The following is an 18,748-nucleotide window of genomic DNA, read 5'->3' on the forward strand; positions in this document are numbered from 1 at the left end:
CCGGAGGCAGGAAAAGCAAAAAGAGAAGCGAGTTGAGTTTGGACAGCGGAGTGGAGTTCAAGTGCAGACCAGGTCTGCCACAGTCTAACACCAGGTGTCTGGGTTGGAGTCCAGTTACCTCTTGTAATGAGGCAGATGGTGGTTGCCGGCTGCAGGAGTTGGGAAGACGGCTGGTGGAACCGTAAGGGACCGGGACAGGGTAGTGGCCCACCGGAACCGAACCGGGGAGCCAACTGGAAACCGGAGCACCAGGAGGGGTACTCAGACCCAGAACGAGGTCCAGAAGCCACTGGGCCATGTCGAATTCACTGATTGAGGTTTGGACTTTAGGTCCTTTCCCGTCCCAAGACCCAAAGACGGCAACAGCCCACCGAGGGGGATAGAACCGCACCTCGCAACCACCGGGCCCCGGGACCATCACCCCCTGCCCACGGAGGGGTCAACACCAGGCTGCATAACACCGTCCCCGGGAGCCTAGTTAATGGCAGCGGTGGTGCCCACATTCACCACAACCCGTGGGTGGCGTCACGAACTTACACCTTTAAACTCCACGGCCTCAGCCGTGAACCTCCCCCACCGAAATCCCTACACGTAGCGCCAACTCCCCTTCAGAGCGAAGTGACCCCAGGGTCCGGGAGGAGCTTGAGCCACCCACCGACGAGCACGGACCTGAGCGGCTCGGCAGCCAGAAGACCCCCGGGGCGGTACAGATGGAGACATGTCACGCAACAGGTTCTGTAAGAAGAGACTGGACCGAGGCGTCTCTGTGACGCCCTGGACAAGCCAGGTGGTGACTGATAGAGCCCCGCACAACACCTGTCCCCTCACTAGGTAACACCAGCCAACCACATTAAACCCTAGTCACCTCGCTCAGGGCTGGAGGAACACACCAGGGGGTGGAGCCAGGCGGTTGGCCACACCCACCGAGGAGGTCAGAGAGCCTGAGGAAGGAAAACACAAACAGTTCACGAGAAGTGCAGCGGAGGAGGGAGGTGTAACGGGGGCTGATAGTAGATAACCACAGGCTATCGGGGGCCACTGTGCAGGAACCTGCTGCTGATAACGGCAGAGGACGAGGGGGAACCTGTACCACAGAAGCAGCACTGACACTGTCACGTCACAGAGGCACTAACAAAGACGGCGTTCACTGTTTAATTCACAGCGACTACCGAATTAGCATAAACGCAAATGAGGGATCTGCTAAACAACTAATGGAGACTACAAAAGTAACCAAAAGGGGACGTAGTAGAGTCTATTATCTGCACAGAGCTCTACATAAACGTGTGCTCACTAACCGTAACCGCACACAGAGACAGGTACCTCTGTTACCTCACAGAGGGGTGTATGAGAGATAACAAGCGTACAGCTGCACTCACAGAGTGCGCACTGTAATGTCTCCATTACTCTTCACAGAGACAGTATGAGATCACTTGTGCAAGAGCACAGGAGAGTACGTAACGTCTGCTAGATAACCGCTAGCAACACAGGGAGAGCTCTCCAACCTAAGAGCTGGGGTGGAACAACAAGTCCCAGCACGGCCACATGCACCAAGCACCTGCCTAAGTCCACTCCACTAATGTGCGAGGATACGGACAGCAGCCATGCTGCAAGGTACAAGACCGCTATCCTACTGATAGCACTCACCTACCTGTGACAGTAATGGTGCAGGAAGGAACCAGCATGGAGCGTCTACTCCTGTGCATGGACCAAGAGGACTGGACGCTGAGCCACGTGTGTCAGGGCTTTATATAGACTCTGTGCCTCCTCCAAGATGGAGGATCACACAGCCAATCAGCAACCAGAGCGTCAGAGACATGTGACATCGCATCAGCGGTGACGTCACCCGCGACCAATCAGCGTTCTCCACGTGGCGTGACATCACCCGCAACCAATCAGCGTTCTCCACGTGGCGTGACGTCACCCGCGACCAATCAGCGTTCTCCACGTGGCGTGACATCACCCGCGACCAATCAACATTCTCCACGTGGCGTGACGTCACCCACGACCAATCAGCGTTCTCCACGTGGCGTGACATCACCCGCGACCAATCAGCGTTCTCCACGTGGTGTGACGTCACCTGCGACCAATCAGCGTTCTCCACGTGGCGTGACATCACCCGCGACCAATCAACATTCTCCACGTGGCGTGACGTCACCCGCGACCAATCAGCGTTCTCCACGTGGCGTGACATCACCCGCGACCAATCAACATTCTCCACGTGGCGTGACGTCACCCACGACCAATCAGCATTCTCCACGTGGCGTGACGTCACCTGCGACCAATCAGCGTTCTCCACGTGGCGTGACGTCACCTGCGACCAATCAGCATTCTCCACGTGGCGTGACGTCACCCACGACCAATCAGCGTTCTCCACGTGGCGTGACGTCACCTGCGACCAATCAGCATTCTCCACGTGATGCACATGCGCAGATCGCAATAGCGCTACTGTGATCTGGGACCACCAGGACGCTGCAACAGAAAGGGACAAAGGAGAACGCGACTTATTAGCAGCAGGACTCGTAACACGGGGCTTGTGGATAAGGATCCTTGGAGGAAGTAGGTGACCTCTGGGATCTCCTGTGTAAGAAGATCCCGGTCACAGAGGCTTAGATGCTGAGGGATCTGAAGGCAGTGGATCTTCTTACAGATCCCGTTGTGTGAGACGCTTCCATCTCTTCCAGGAATAATTCACTGCAGTAATAAATCCTCCGGTCTCTGCTGCCTCCGGCCGGTGATCGCCATTCTTGGGTCACACTTGGTTGTTAGTTGATACCATTGATTCTTCCAGGGCCTGTGAAGCTTTCAGAGAGGGTCTTCACTTGCCCTTTTCCCATAAGGAGGCGGAGCTATGCAAATGTCTCATTTACCATAGATGATTCCCTTAGCAGATCCCTATGTTGTGCTGTAATCATAGGGATCACACTGGTGATCATCAGCCTCAGAAACAACGTTTCTATTCTTCACAAACATTTGGGCTTTTCAGCATTTGCCAAAAAGCAGTTAAACAATTAGTAAAAGAGCTATAAACCTTGGTCACATGGAGCGTTTCCCCGACCTCCCCTCCCCCATCACCATCAATATCATGGAGACGACACCGCACAGATCCATCATCTGAGAAATCATCACAGAATAGAAAGATCCCTCCAGATCACAGATCACAGCTGTATAATAATCGGCAGATCCTCCATATATAATGATCCGGAGAGATCAAGTCAGGAGGAGGCGACAGGAATCCACCAAGAGACCACCAGAGCGAAATCTGCATAGCTCCACCCCTTCTGGAAACCACGCCTCCTTCCTCCAAGGATCCTCCCCCAGAGGTGGGTCATGCACACTATGAAGCCGGGTGTACGCGTCTCAGCTTCAAACTGTACAGTCATGGCCAAAGGTTTTGAGAATGACACCACAATGATATTTTCACATGATCTGTTCCCTCTGGTGTTTAATTGTGTTGTCTGATGTTTACATCACATACAGAAATATAATTGCAATCATATTATGAGACCAGAAGGTTCTATTGACAGTTAGAATGAGTTAATGCAGCAAGTCAGTATTTGCAGTGTTGACCCTTCTTCTTCAGGACCTCTGCAATTCTCCCGGGCATGCTCTCAATCATCTTCTGGAGCAAATCCTGACTGATCGCTGTCCATTCTTGCATAAGCAATGCTTGCATTTTGCCAGAATGTGTTGGTTTTTGTTTGTCCACCCGTCTCTTGATGATTGCCCACAAGTTCTCAATGGGATTAAGATCTGGGGAGTTTCCAGGCCATGGACCCAAAATCTCTCTGTTTTGTTCCATGAGCCATTTAGTGATCCCCTTTGCTTTATGGCAAGGTGCTCCATCATGCTGGAAAAGGCATTGTTGGGGCCAAACTGCTCTTGGACGGTTGGGAGAAGTTGCTCTTGGAGGACATTCTGGTGCCATTCTTTATTCATGGCGGTGTTTTTAGGCAAGACTGTGAGTGGTGCGATTCCCTTGGCTGAGGAGCAGCCCCACACATGAATGGTTTCCGGATGCTTAACAGTTGGCATGAGACAAGACTGGTGCTAGCGCTCACATCTTCTTCTCCTAATAAGCTGTTTCCAGATGTCCCAAACAATCGAAAAGGGGATTCCTCTGAGAAAATGCCTTTCCCCCAGTCCTCAGCAGTCCGCTCCCTGTACCTTCTGCAGAATATCAGTCGGTCCCTGATGCTTTTTCTGGAGAGAAGTGGCTTCTTTGCTGCCCTCCTTGAAACCAGGCCTTGCTCAGAGTCTCCGCCTCACAGTGCGTGCAGAAGCACTCACACCAGCCGCTGCCATTGCTGCGCTAGCTCGGCACTGCTGGTAGTCCCATCCCGCAGCTGAAACAGTTTTAAGATACGGTCCTGGCGTTTGCTGGTCCTTCTTGGGCGCCCTGGAGCCTTTTTGGCAACAATGGAAGCTCTCTCCTTGAAGTTCTTGATGATGCGATAGATTGTTGACTGAGGTGCAATCTTTGTAGCTGCGATACTCTTCCCTGTTAGGCCATTTTTGTGCAGAGCAATGATGGCTGCACGTGTTTCTTTAGAGATAACCATGGTTAACTGAAGAGAAACAATGATACCAAGCACCAGCCTCCTTTTAAAGTGTCCAGTGGTGTCATTCTTACTTAATCATGACTGATCGCCAGCCCTGTCCTCATCAACACCCACACCTGTGTTACTGGAACAATCACTAAAACAATGTTAGCTGCTCCTTTTAAGGCAGGAATGCAATGATGTTGAAATGTGTTTTGGGGGTTAAAGTTAATTTTCTTACCAATATTGACTTTGCAAGTAATTGCTGTTAAGCTGATCACTCTTTATGACATTCTGGAGGATATGCAAATTGCCATTAGAAAAACTGAAGCAGTAGACTTTGTGAAAAATAATATTTGTAGCATTCTCAAAACTTTTGGCCATGACTGTATAGTGCGAATGACTGAACCTCCGGGGTCATTTGCACTGACCCAAAATCCAGCGATGGCAGTGGAGAGGTGAGGTCATCCTGTGATGCTTCACATTCATTAGCATGTTAGCATGCCCATAGGGGCCCACAGGAGTGTACTAACATACTAATAGGCCCGAGTAGAAACAGAAGCAACGCCCTTGAGACTAGTCCCTGCACTCATTAGCATACGATAAAAGATCTTTAGAAATACTTTCTCTATAGATCTCTTTATCTATGCTAGTGTATACAGGGACGGTTAGGCAGGGATTAGCAATATACACCCAGAGCTGCTCGTGGACCTGGCTGCATATTGCACCTGACAGGTTCCCTTTAAGGACACCAAGGGAAGTTCTGATGATTAACAGCTGAAAGGTGAGGAAATCCACAGGGTCCTAAAGGGAAAAGATTAACACATGTAGAAAAGAAGAGAAGGTCAGGGAGCAGCTTGTGGAGCCAAACACTATGACTGTCTACAGCCGGACACCACAGGACTGTCTGTCCAGCATGAAACATCTGTGACAGTGTCACATGGAGTCTTCTTCTATTCTTTATCTCACATTTACCAACAAGAGGTGGTGACGCGGTGTTACACCTCGTGGCTCCTCTGTTGCAAGGAATGATGTGGTCTCCCATTCCTTGCCTGCCACGAGCCCTCCTGCTCAGCAGCGCCGAAGTCTTAGAGACTACGCAATGTGCAGAGGATAGCGGCTCAGGGAAGGAGCAAGAGTTCTGTTATCCCTGTGTCGCGGGCGGAGGAGGGGACGCCGCGCTCTCCCACTGCTCGGGTCCGGCTGCCGCTGCTGCTGCTGCGGCCTGCTGCTGCTGCTCGGTGGCTCGAGCGATGTGCCGGATCCCGGGGACTCGAGCGGCGCTCCTCGCCCGTGAGTGAAAGGGGATTGGTTTTGGAGATTTATTATCCGTGACGCCACCCATGGTTATGGTGATTGTGTGGACACCACCGCTGCTCTGTATAGGGATCCCGGGAGCGGTGACAGGGAGCAGCAAAGTTGTTAGTTCTCCCCTCCGTGGGTAGGGGGTGGTTGTCCCGGGGCCCGGTGATGGGGTAGGGGTGGATGGCAGGCCGGGTGAGGGGCCTGGTGAGGTGCAGGGTCGCGGGGGGGCAGCGCTGTGCCTGGCGGCACGGTGGTACTCACTCAGCCTGAGACGGTGACACAGTTCTCGGTAAAACACACGGCTGGAAAGACGGTTCCCACGGACGGCTGCTGTTGCTTTTCCCCGGTAGTTGACGGTGACTGTCTCTTTCCCTGCACCTATGTTCAATGTTGGTAGCGATGGATTCCCACCGGTAACCCGCTCCCCGACTTGGATATGGGCCGGAGGAGCCCCTCTTTGCCCGCAGGCGCTGGCCCTGAGAAACTGGTGCCTTGGCGGTGGCGGTGTCTCCCTCCTACGGTTGGACTGTTGCCTTCAATCGGGACTTAGTTGTTTGGAGACCCGGGGGTCCCCTTCACTGACAGATTTGGCAAATTCACGGCGACTCCAAGCCTTGCCGGGATCCGAAAGGCCCCTGCCACTGGTGCTGGCTTCTCCTTGTGTACCGGTCCGGTACCGCCGGGCCACCACCCGTCCACGGTCCTCACGGCACCTCCGATAGGCCACTCCTGCAGACGGTCACCGCCGTCTGCTAACCTTGCTGTCTCCATCCGGGGCACACACCCGGACTCACTTCAGGCTCCTCTTTTACTACTTTCCTAGCTTCACTCTCACTCCTCACACACTCAACTCCAACTTCATCTGCCTGGTTTTCCCGCCTCCAGGACTGTGAACTCCTCGGTGGGCGGAGGCAACCACCTGGCCCACCCCCTGGTGTGGACATCAGCCCTGGGAGGAAGTCAACAAGGATTTTTTTGGTTTAGCTTAGGTGTACCTAACTGGGGTGTAGGGTGTGGTGATGTCATTACCTGTGACCCCTGGCTTGCCCAGGGCGTCACACCTGCACATTGTGAAACCGCGGATCCCACTTCTATGTCCCAGAGGCGGGAAGATGCGCATGTGCAACACGTGGCATGTTACGATTCGCCCACTGACGTCACACGGCTTGATGACGCGCCGCAAGCCGATTGCTTTGACATCAGTGAGGCTGATGACGTGGTGAACCCTGACTGGCCGGGCTGGGACGTCGTGGACCCTGATTGGGCCAAGTCCGTCATCACCGCCTCGCGCCCGCCTTTGGATGAAGCTGCGCCTCCTTAAAAGCCCTGCTTGCCAATATGGCGGTGCGCGACCGTTCTCTATTGTTAGATGTCTGGCAGCGTGCTGCTACGCCACTGTCCAGGCATTCTGTCTACTTGTGGGCTTTGCCCTTACTGCCCAGGCAGTGCCCTGTTAGTGCGCCGTGTTCCTACCCTTGGTGAGTTCCTCCAGACTCCCCTTGTTGTTACAGCACACGCACATGGGCACCGCTGTGCTTCTTCGTGCAGCAAGTACACCGAGCTGTGAGCCCCGTTCTATACAACCCTCACGGGTTAGGGCGAGCCGGTGTGTGCAGATCGCCTGTGACAGAGCAGTCGTTTATCAGCAGCAACCCACTTACTCTTTAACTGTAGCAGCGGTCCCCTACACCGCACAGTGGACCTTGACCGGCGGAAGCTGTCTCTATACCATCTTGACACGCTTCCCCGGGTACCCCGCATAACACACGGATTCAGGGTTCTCTGCAGTCACTGGTGATGAGGGGGATTCAGGGTTCTCTGCGGTCACTGGTGAAGAGGGGGATTCAGGGTTCTATGCAGTCACTGGTGATGAGAGGGATTCAGGGTTCTCTGCAGTCACTGGTGATGAGGGGGATTCAGGGGTCTCTGCAGTCACTGGTGATGAGGGGGATTCAGGGGTCTCTGCGGTCACTGGTGATGAGGAGGATTCAGGGTTCTCTGCAGTCACTGGTGATGAGGGGGATTCAGGGTTCTCTGCAGTCACTGGTGATGAGGGGGATTCAGGTTTCTCTGCAGTCACTGGTGATGAGGGGGATTCAGGGTTCTCTGCGGTCACTGGTGATGAGTGGGATTCAGGGTTCTCTGCGGTCACTGGTGATGAGGGGGATTCAGGTTTCTCTGCAGTCACTGGTGATGAGGGGGATTCAGGGTTCTCTGCAGTCACTGGTGATGAGGGGGATTCAGGTTTCTCTGCAGTCACTGGTGATGAGGGGGATTCAGGGTTCTCTGCAGTCACTGGTGATGAGGGGGATTCAGGGTTCTCTGCAGTCACTGGTGATGAGGGGGATTCAGGGTTCTGGTGATGAGAGGGATTCAGGGTTCTCTGCAGCCACTGGTGATGAGGAGGATTCAGGGTTCTCTGCAGTCACTGGTGATGAGGGGGATTCAAGGTTCTCTGCAGCCACTGGTGATGAGGAGGATTCAGGGTTCTCTGCAGTCACTGGTGATGAGGGGGATTCAGGGTTCTCTGCAGTCACTGGTGATGAGAGGGATTCAGCGTTCTCTGCAGTCACTGGTGATGAGGGGGATTCAGGGTTCTCTGCGGTCACTGGTGATGAGGGGGATTCAGGGTTCTCTGCAGTCACTGGTGATGAGGGGGGTTCAGGGTTCTCTGCAGTCACTGGTGATGAGGAGGATTCAGGGTTCTCTGCAGTCACTGGTGATGAGGGGGATTCAGGGTTCTCTGCAGTCACTGGTGATGAGGGGGATTCAGGGTTCTCTGCGGTCACTGGTGAGGGGTCAGTTACCACTATACGGCACAAACATCCGCTGTCTTCTGTGAGCGGTGGGAGCCGGACCCCAGGGAAAGCCGCTTTCTGTCTCTGATGGCTGCACCTGGGGTAAAGTGTTGGTGCTCGGAGGATGATGAAGCTGCGCCCCTGTATATGCAGTGTGAACAGCGGCTGGAGGCAGGAGAGGGGCGACCGCAGCACACTCCACTGATTTCACCATTATCTGTGATCTGATATCTGACATGGAGAGTTCTTGATATCGTGTGATCTACTTTGTGAGACTCGAGACTTGTGAGACGCTTCCATCCACCTCCTTGGGATTCAATGTAACAATCTTCCTCCCCTGAGGCTCCGGGGCTTGTGCTGCTGATTGTGGAGGTGGGAGGAGCCTTGGAGGAAGGAGGTGTGGTTTCCAGAAGGGGGTGGAGCTATTCAGATTCCCCTCTGGTGGTCTCTTGGTGGATTCCTGTCGCCTCCTCCTGACTTGATCTCTCCGGGATCATTATATATGGAGGATCTGCCGATTATTATACAGCTGTGATCTGGAGGGATCTTTCTATTCTGTGATGATTTCTCAGATGATGGATCTGTGCGGTGTCGTCTCCATGATATTGATGGTGATGGGGGAGGGGAGGTCGGGGAAACGCTCCATGTGACCCAGGTTTATAGCTCTTTTACTATTTGTTTAACTGCTTTTTGGCAAATGCTGAAAAGCCCAAATGTCTGTGAAGAGTAGAAAAGTTATTCCTGTGTCTGAGGCTGAAGATCACCAGTGTGATGTGTATCACGTGGAGAACGTGGGTAAAATGTTTGAAGGGTTTTTAAGGGATACTATTATGGAATGTCTCAATGTTAATAACTGTTTAACTCCATATCAGCATGGATTTATGAAGGATCGCTCCTGTCACACTAACCTGATCAGCTTCTATGAGGATGTAAGTTCTCACATGGACCGAGGAGAATCATTGGATGTCATTTATCTCCACTTCGGTAAATCATTTGACACTGTCCCACATAAAAGACTGCTAAGTAAAATGAGAAAGCTTGGGCTCGGGGAAAATGTGTGTAGATGGGTAGGTAGCTGGCTTAGTGGTAGAAAACAAAGAGTGGTTATTAATGGTGCATACTCAGATTGGGCCAGGGTTACTAGTGGGGTGCCACAGGGGTCTGTATTGGGCCCCCTACTATTTAATATATTTATTAATGATCTGGTGGATGGTTTACAGAGTAAAATATCAGTATTTGCAGATGATACAAAACTATGTAAGGTAGTTAACACAAAGGAGGACAGTTTGCAACTACAGATGGACTTGAGTAAATTGGAGAATTGGGCTGAAAAATGGCAAATGAGGTGTAACACAGATAAGTGTAAGGTTATGCACATGGGAAGGAGAAACAGATGCTACGATTACTTACTAAATGGGAAACCGCTGGGGAAATCAGACATGGAAAAAGACTTAGGCATCTTAGTGAATAAGAATCTAAATTGGAGTGCCCAGTGTCAGGCAGCAGCCACCAAAGCAAATAGGGTGATGGGATGCATTAGAAGAGGTCTGGGGGCACGAGATGAAAACATCATTCTCCCTCTGTACAAATCACTCGTCAGACCACACTTGGAGGATTGTGTGCAATTTTGGGCGCCGGTGCTGAAGAAAGACATTACTGAACTTGAAAGGGTTCAGAGGCGGGCTACTAAAATAATAAATGGAGTGGGTGCATTACAATACACGGAAAGGTTATCAAAATTAGGTCTATTTACTCTAGAAAAGAGAAGACTTAGGGGAGACCTAATAAATATGTACAAATATATCAGAGGGCCATATAGAGACATCTCCCATGATCTGTTTGTACCAAGGACTATGACAAGAACAAGGGGGCATTCTTTTCGATTGGAGGAAAGAAAATTCCTACATCAGCATAGAAGAGGGTTCTTCACGGTAAGAGCAGTGAGGCTCTGGAACTCTCTTCCTGAGGAAGTGGTGATGGCCAACTCACTGAATGAATTTAAGAGAGGAATGGATGCATTTCTTGTTAGCAAAAGTATAGAAGGTTATAAATAGCATAATCTTACAGGTAGATAGAAGAGCGACCAAGATTATTAGAGGAATGGGGGGGCTGCAACACCAAGACAGGTTATTAAACTTGGGGTTAGTTAGTTAGGAAAAACAAAGGCTTAGGGGGGATCTAATCACAATGTATAAATATATGAGGGGACAGTACAGAGACCTTTCCAAAGATCTTTTTACACCTAGGCCTGCGACTGGAACACGGGGGCATCCGCTACGTCTTGAGGAAAGAAGGTTTAATCATAATCACAGACGAGGATTCTTTACTGTACGAGCAGTGAGACTATGGAACTCTCTGCCGCATGATGTTGTAATGAGGGATTCACTACTAACATTAAGCAGAGCCTGGACGCCTTTCCTGAAAAATGTAATATTACCAGTTATGTATATTGGATTTTATGACAGGGTGTTGATCCAGGGAACTAGTCTGATTGCCGGATGTGGACGAAGGAAGGACATTTTTTCCCCATTGGAACTTGTTTGCCACATTGGGGTTTTTTTGCCTTCCTCTGGATCAACATGTTAGGCTACGGGGTGAACTAGATGGACTTAGAGTCTCCCTTCAACCTTAAAAACTATGAAACTATGAAACTATGAAACGCTGATTGGTCGCGGGTGACGTGACGCCACGTGGAGAATGCTGATTGGTCGCGGGTGACGTCACGCCACGTGGAGAATGCTGATTGGTCGCGGGTGACGTCACGCCACGTGGAGAATGCTGATTGGTCGCGGGTGATGTTACCGCTGATGCGATGTCACATGTCTCTGATGCTCTGGTTGCTGATTGGCTGTGTGATCCTCCATCTTGGAGGAGGCACAGAGTCTATATAAAGCCCTGACACACGTTGCTCAGCGTCCAGTCCTCTTGGTCCATGCACAGGAGTAGACGCTCCATGCTGGTTCCTTCCTGCACCATTACTGTCACAAGTAGGTGAGCGCTATTGACTCGCCCACCCCAGGGCTATGGGACACCCGGTGCCGGGCCGGACTAGTCCGGTGGTAGTCAGTGGTGGCTGGGCCCGGCTCCGTGGCCCTGGTGGGTGTCAGTAGAATATGTGGCTTCGTGAATAAAGGTTGTGTTCGTGACGCCACCTGTGGTCTGCGGCTATTAAGCCGCCGCTGCTGTATGAGGCCTCCGGGGTGATGTTATGGCAGCAATGGTGGTACTGCTCCCCACAGGTGGAGCAATGCCCGGGGCACTGTTGGTGCTTGTGAGTGTCTATGCAGCTGAAATGACTGAGACCACTCCAAGGCTGCAGTTCAAGTTCTTTACTCACAATTCTTGTCGGGGCCCAGGGCCCTTGGACTGCTGGGACCACCGTCAGGGACCTCCGCCGTTTCTGAGTGATTCTGAGAGTGAATGCCGGTGCCCTTCTCTTAGTGTCTCTTTCTTCTGCTGTCTTCCTTAGCCTTGCCTTTGATAGGATAAACCTGGCTTGGCCTCCACTACAGCCTCCAGGCTGGGGGGTCACCTGTCGGCTGATTACCCCTTTTCTGGAAGTTCTGCTATGGGTTCTGGCCCGGGGAGCCTGCAACCTTCCCTGGGCCTCAGTTTTTACTGTTTGGAGATGATCTTTGCACTCCTCCAGTCTCTAGGGACCGTCCCCTGTAGCAGCTTAATCCCTCCACCGATGTTCTTGTGGAACAGGCCACCACAGCTCTAAACTGCCCTGGACAGCTCTACAGACTACCCGTGGCCCTGCGACTCCTTCTGTTTTCTACGTGGTGTCACCTGGACCTCTGGGTCCCAGGGTCTTCACCAGGAAGCGTCTCTTTTCTTCTTTCTAGCCCCTGACTGCCTTGGGGCTTTTCTCTCCTCTTTACTTCTCCTCCTTGCCTGCCTCCAGCAGGCCTCCTTCTCCTTCCCCTCCCTCTCTTCGACTCCTTCTGACTAAACTTGACCTTCCTCTCTGTGTCTGCTCTCAGATGGCTCCTCCCACCTCCCCAGTTGCTCTGATCTACCCTATAGGAGCAGGGATGGGTCTTATGACCCCCTCCCAGCATGCAGCATGGGAGGGTTGTCTGCCACTTTCCCTGGTCCCAGTGTGTTCCTAGCAATGGGTGTAGTGTCGATTTACCAGGGGACCGGAGTTCACTCTCTTCCTCTCTCAGAATGGGGCATCACACCACTGGATGGGGTGCAATGACCTGTGGCGACGGAAGCCTCAGGGGCGCCACACTCCCCCACAGCAAATCCCAGCACGTCCTCGGGCTGAAAAACAACAAAAAACATGTGGAAGAACTGCAAAACGTTTTTACATGCATATAACAACAACAGTAAAACATTTCTTCCCTTTATGGGAGGCACATATAGGTAAACGTTGCAAACTTCTTATAAAGAAAAGTCTAAGTGTGCACTTCCAGTCCATTGCACGGTTCGGGCACATCCCCCATAATTCTGGTAGGGGGCACAACGGGTGCAACTATTTACATCTTGGCTACAACAAGTCCAGTAGCCTGGCAGTTCGTTTCTCTCAATCGACGAAGCGGAAAACAAAACCAGCCACTAAGTCCAGTGGCCTGGTCACACAGGACACTTCACACATCACATTTACTAGGGACCACATTCCAGTCTAGTGGCCCAGTAACACATATACAGGAGGGGGTGACTTCTTCAAAAAGTACAAGGGGCAGCAAGGCAGGAAAGGGTGTCATCTTCAAAAAGAACATAAGGGCAGCACAAAAGGGACATCTTCACAAAGCATAAGGGGCAGACAGGGGCTATTTACAGTTCAGCTTCTTCTTTTCTTTACTTTCACTTTACTCTTGCATTTCTGTGCTGGAGTCCCTTCTTGGCAGGGCCCTAGGCAGCATATAAGCCATGGAGATCCGGGTCTGCGTCTCCTGAGTGGCTGTTGCAGGACCGCTGCTCAGTTCTGCGGCCTGGGCCTGCTTTGAGGTAGTGCTGCTGCTAGGGGAGATGCTGCGCGCTTGCATAGGGTTACTGGCTGGCGCGAGGCTGCTGGCTTGCATGGGGTTACCAGCCGTACGGCGCCACTCTGGCTCTTCTGGGGCTGCCTCCTTGTCTTGGCGGGCCGCGCCTAGCATGGCGGCGACCTGGGTTGGAGTCGCTGCTGCGGTGTGGATGGGCATCGCTCCGGCGGTGAGATCTTGGCGGGCCGCACCTGGCGTGGCTGCGGCCTGGATCGGCGTTGCCGCGCCGGGCGCCTCTCCACGGACCGCGGGCATGGCAGCGGGGGTCGGGGCACTCGCGCCGGCAGGGGCATTAAATGACTCACCCCTCAGTAGCATCTCCGGTGTTCTGGTGGTCGCTGGCCTGATGCAGGGTGCTGGTATCGGAGCTGCGGTGGTGGCACACGCGCCTGCAGGAGGACTGAGCAGGAACCCCACCTGGCAATCCGAGCTCCGCCGGTTGGGGGTGACACTCTCTTTACCCGGCTCTGCAGCGGCTGCTGGATCTTCTCCGCTCTCCAGGACGCAGGACACCACCCGGTTCTGAGGTGCGTGTCCCGGCTCGGCCACTCCTCCTCTGGCCGCTCGTTGCTCGGCGTCCATCATTTTAGCTTCTTCGCGCGCCATCTTTTCTTCCTCCGCTCTCCATCGCGGGCACTGCTTCGCGCTCTTTTCTTGGACAAGGGGGCGGGGCTTCTCTTCGCGCCCTTTCTTCTTTCACGCCCCCCTTCTTCCCGCGCTCAGTGGCTTCAATGGCGGCAGTTTCTCACAGTAAACACAGGCTATTTCACGATTCTTCAGGCGCACAGTACCCGGTGTGACCGGGCACGAAATCCTGTTCGTGACGCCAAAATTGACTCGCCCACCCCAGGGCTATGGGACACCCGGTGCCGGGCCGGACTAGTCCGGTGGTAGTCAGTGGTGGCTGGGCCCGGCTCTGTGGCCCTGGTGGGTGTCAGTATTATATGTGGCTAGGTGAATTAAAGTTTGTGTTCGTGACGCCACCTGTGGTATGCGGCTAATAGACCGCCGTTGCTGTATGAGGCCTCCGGGGGATGTTATAGCAGCAATGGTGGTACTGCTCCCCACAGGTGGAGCAATGCCCGGGGCACTGTTGGTGCTTGTGAATGTCTATGCAGATGAAATAACAGAGACCACTCCAAGGCTGCAGTTCAAGTTCTTTACTCACAATTCTTGTCGGGTCCCGGGGACCCTTGGACTGCTGGGACCACTGTCAGGGACCTCCGCCGTTTCTGGGTGATTCTGAGAGTAAAAGCCGGTGCCCTTCTCTTAGTGTCTCTTTCTTCTGCTGTCTTCCTTAGCCTTGCCTTTGATAGGATAAACCTGGCTTGGCCTCCACTACAGCCTCCAGGCTGGGGGGTCACCTGTCGGCTGATTACCCCTTTTCTGGAAGTTCTGCTATGGGTTCTGGCCCTGGGAGTTTACAACGTCCCTGGGCCTCGGTTTTTACTGTTTGGAGATGATCTTTGCACTCCTCCAGTCTCTAGGAACCGTCCCCTGTAGCAGCTTAATCCCTCCACCGATGTTACTGTGGAACAGGCCACCGCAGCTCTAAACTGCCCTGGACAGCTATACAGACTACCCGTGGCCCTGCGACTCCTTCTGTTTTCTACGTGGTGTCACCTGGACCTCCGAGTCCCAGGATCTTCACCAGGAAGCGTCTCTTTTCTTCTTTCTAGCCCCTGACTGCCTTGGGGCTTTTCTCTCCTCTTTACTTCTCCTCCTTGCCTGCCTCCAGCAGGCCTCCTCCTCCTTCCCCTCCCTCTCTTTGACTCCTTCTGACTAAACTTGACCTTCCTCTCTGTGTCTGTTCTCAGATGGCTCCTCCCACCTCCCCAATTGCTCTGTTCTACCCTATAGGAGCAGGGATGGGTCTTACGGCCCCTCCCAGCATGCAGCATGGGAGGGTTGTCTGTCCCACTTTCCCTGGTCCCAGTGTGTTCCTAGCAATGGGTGTAGTGTGGATTTACCAGGGGACCGGAGTTCACTCTCTTCCTCTCCCAGAATGGGGCATCACACCACTGGATGGGGTGCAATGACCTGTGGCGACGGAAGCCTCAGGGGCGCCACACTATCAGTAGGATAGCGTTCTTGTACCTTGCAGCATGGCTGCTGTCCGTATCCTCGCACATTAGTGGAGTGGACTTAGGCAGGTGCTTGCTGCATGTGGCCGTGCTGGGACTTGTTGTTCCACCCCAGCTCTTAGGTTGGAGAGCTCTCCCTGTGTTGCTAGCGGTTATCTAGCAGACGTTACGTACTCTCCTGTGCTCTTGCACAAGTGATCTCATACTGTCTCTGTGAAGAGTAATGGAGACATTACAGTGCGCACTCTGTGAGTGCAGCCATACGCTTGTTATCTCTCATACACCCCTCTGTGAGGTAACAGAGGTACCTGTGTCTGTGTGCGGTTACGGTTAGTGAGCACACGTTTATGTAGAGCTCTGTGCAGATAATAGACTCTACTACGTCTCCTTTTGGTTACTTTTGTAGTCTGCATTAGTTGTTTAGCATATCCCTCATTTGTGTTTATGCTAATTCGGTAGTCGCTGTGAATTAAACAGTGAACGCCGTCTTTGTTAGTGCCTCTGTGACGTGACAGTGTCAGTGCTGCTTCTGTGGTACAGGTTCCCCCTCGTCCTCTGCCGTTATCAGCAGCAGGTTCCTGCACAGTGGCCCCCGATAGCCTGTGGTTATCTACTATCAGCCCCCGTTACACCTCCCTCCTGCACTGCACTTCTCGTGAACTGTTTGTGTTTTCCTTCCTCAGGCTCTCTGACCTCCTCGGTGGGTGTGGCCAACCGCCTGGCTCCGCCCCCTGGTGTGTTCCTCCAGCCCTGAGCGAGGTGACTAGGGTTTAATGTGGTTGGCTGGTGTTACCTAGTGAGGGGACAGGTGTTGTGCGGGGCTCTATCAGTCACCACCTGGCTTGTCCAGGGCGTCACAGAGACGCCTCGGTCCAGTTGGATCTTCTTACAAAACCTGTTGCGTGACACGTCTCCATCTGTACCGCCCCGGGGGTCGGCCGGCTGCTGAGCCGCTCGGGTCTGTGCTCGTCGGTGGGTGGCTCGAGCTCCTCCCGGACCCTGGGGTCACTTCGCTCTGAAGGGGAGTTGGCGCTACGTGTAGGGATTTCGGTGGGGAGGTTCACGGCTGAGGCCCTGGAGTTTATAGGTGTAAGTTCGTGACGCCACCCACAGGTTGTGGTGAATGGATGGACACCACCGCTGCCGTTAACTAGGCTCCCGGGGACGGTGTTGTGCAGCCTGGTGTTGACCCCTCCATGGGCAGGGGGTGATGGTCCCGGGGCCCGGTGGTTGCGAGGTGCGGTTCTATCCCCCTCGGTGGGCTGTTGCCGTCTTTGGGTCTTGGGACGGGAAAGGACCTAAGGTCTAAACCTCAATCAGTGAATTCGACGTGGCCCAGTGGCTTCTGGACCTCGTTCTGGGTCTGAGTACCCCTCCTGGTGCTCCGGTTTCCAGTTGGCTCCCCGGTTCGGTTCCGGCGGGCCACTACCCTGTCCCGGTCCCTTACGGTTCCACCAGCCGTCTTCCCAACTCCTGCAGCCGGCAACCACCGTCTGCCTCATTACAAGAGGTGACTGGACTCCAACCCAGACACCTGGTGTTAGACTGTGGCAGACCTGGTCTGCACTTGAACTCCACTTCACTTCACTGTCCAAACTCAACTCGCTTCTCTTTTTGTTTTTCCTGCCTCCGGGCCTGTAAACTCCTCGGTGGGCGTGGCCAACCGCCAGGCTCCGCCCCCTGGTGTGAACATCAAACCCTGAGGGAGGTGACAAGGGTTTGTAGGTTGGCTGCTGTCACCTTATTAGGGGCTGGTGTTTCTGCAGGGGTCTACCTGTGACTACCTGGCTAGTCCAGGGGTCACACATCCATTACCATAAGACCCCAGCGATGATGATGAGGAGACCCCGGGATGAAGCGTTACTCGCCATTCTTCTCTTATATAGAGTTCAGCAAATCTCCGGCTCCAGGAAAATGTGTGACTATAAAAGCTCCTCACGAGATTGTTCTTCTCATCACAGAGATTATATAATGATAGATCACAGAAGATCCCATTATGAGATTCGTGATCAATGAGATCAACCTAAGGAATAACTTTTCTATTCTTCACAGACATTTGGGCTTTTCAGCATTTACCAAAAAGCAGTTAAACAAATAGTAAAAGAGCTATAAACCTGGGTCACATGGAGCGTTTCCCCGACCTCCCCTCCCCCATCACCATCAATATCATGAAGACGACACCGCACAGATCCATCATCTGAGAAATCATCACAGAATAGAAAGATCCCTCCAGATCACAGCTGTATAATAATCAGCAGATCCTCCATATATAATGATCCCGAAGAGATCAAGTCAGGAGGAGGCGACAGGAATCCACCAAGTGACCACCAGAGGGGAATCTGCATAGCTTCACCCCCTTCTGGAAACCACGCCTCCTTCCTCCAGAGCTCATCCCACCCCCACAATCAGCAGCACAAGCCCTGGAGCCTCAGGGGAGGAAGATTGCTGCCTTCAATCCCAGGGAGGTGGTATACATCACAGGAGGAGTTGGGGCATATACACATCACAGGAGGGGATGGGGACATATACACATCACAGGAGGGGATGGGGACATATATGTACCGCCCCACTCTCAGCAGCCGAGCTGCTTTGATCGGGTCCTTCTGTGGGTGGCTCGAGGGTCTCCAGACCCGGGGGTCTCGCGGTCACTTCAAATGAAAAGGGGAGGGATGGTGGGTGTAGGACGTATATGTACGGGCTGAGCCGTACAGAGTTTGTGACGCCACCCACGGTATGTGGTGATATTGGACTCCACCACTGCAGTTACGGGGCACCTGGGGGAGATGTGAACCACCCCGCGGGCTCGGCTGCGACCGCGGAGCCGCTCGGATCTGTGCTCGCACTGCGAGTGGTGGCTCGAGCCTCTCACGGACCCAGGGGTCACGTCGCTCTGCAAGGGAGATGGAGCTACACACGGGGATTTGGGGTGTTTGGATTTGAGGTGATAGTTCGTGACGCCACCCACGGGTTGTGGTGATTGTGGACACCACCGCTGCGGTGAAGGTACGGGGATCCCGGGAGCGGTGTAA

General features: G+C 53.3%; 2 pseudogenes; one reads left to right on the forward strand and one right to left on the reverse strand.

Moving 5' to 3' along the window:
* Positions 1-9,293: 9,293 nt before the first annotated feature.
* On the forward strand, positions 9,294-9,354 carry LOC142265974 (U7 small nuclear RNA; annotated as a pseudogene).
* Positions 9,355-17,775: 8,421 nt separating this feature from the next.
* LOC142265981 (U7 small nuclear RNA) lies at positions 17,776-17,836 on the reverse strand (annotated as a pseudogene).
* Between the last annotated feature and the right edge of the window lie 912 nt (positions 17,837-18,748).

Source organism: Anomaloglossus baeobatrachus, unplaced genomic scaffold (assembly GCF_048569485.1).
Source record: "Anomaloglossus baeobatrachus isolate aAnoBae1 unplaced genomic scaffold, aAnoBae1.hap1 Scaffold_2804, whole genome shotgun sequence".
NCBI classification, from domain to species: Eukaryota; Metazoa; Chordata; class Amphibia; order Anura; family Aromobatidae; genus Anomaloglossus; species Anomaloglossus baeobatrachus.